Here is a 536-nt window from a genome sequence, read left to right as displayed (position 1 = left end):
GATTACTAAGCTACATGCAGGTGAGTTTAATCAGAGTTGGAGTAGACCGGATCGCCCTAGATCTTTAAAAGCCACTATTTTACAGAGGTTTTTATTGCTGCAACACGGTAGTTTGTTTGGTGTGTTTTGCTGTTCTTGCCTCCTGATGCATTAATTCAGTGTGTTTTCCAGCAGATCATTGAGAGATCTCAGGTCTAGAAGACGACAGCTCAAGTGTACTGCTTGCTGACTGCTGTTTTATTATGTCTGTCCGGATGCTTGAGCACAACAGATGCTACTCGAAGTAAAGCCTCAGGTGAGAAGATCTGTAAACTTGATTACACAGCCCCAAGAAATGCAGTAGCTAGTGTCTTTGAAACTTATTAACAGTTTAGTAATGAATGGGTTTCTAAACTCCTTTAACTTGAAGCAGATAAATGTGAAATTTGAATAAAGGTTAGAGTTCTGTTGCAAAGCGTTTCAGTTCATAATGGATGCTAGAGGTTCTTCCAAAAGCTTACTTTTTTTTTTTTTTTTTTTTTTTTTAAAACCCCCCC

The 536-nt window shown here is 38.4% G+C and overlaps 1 long non-coding RNA gene across 1 annotated transcript in view; it reads left to right on the top strand.

Annotated features, from left to right (window-relative positions):
- The first annotated feature begins 54 nt into the window (after positions 1-54).
- Positions 55-536, top strand: part of LOC107701766 (uncharacterized) — an 800-nt gene continuing 318 nt past the window's right edge. The window contains exon 1 of the long non-coding RNA XR_001635682.1: positions 55-295. This is a non-coding gene — a long non-coding RNA (uncharacterized LOC107701766). The remainder of the gene's footprint in view (positions 296-536) is intronic.

Source organism: Sinocyclocheilus anshuiensis, unplaced genomic scaffold (assembly GCF_001515605.1).
Source record: "Sinocyclocheilus anshuiensis isolate Anshui unplaced genomic scaffold, SAMN03320099.WGS_v1.1 scaffold23135, whole genome shotgun sequence".
Classification (NCBI taxonomy): Eukaryota; Metazoa; Chordata; class Actinopteri; order Cypriniformes; family Cyprinidae; genus Sinocyclocheilus; species Sinocyclocheilus anshuiensis.
This window is presented reverse-complemented; position numbering and strand designations above follow the sequence as displayed.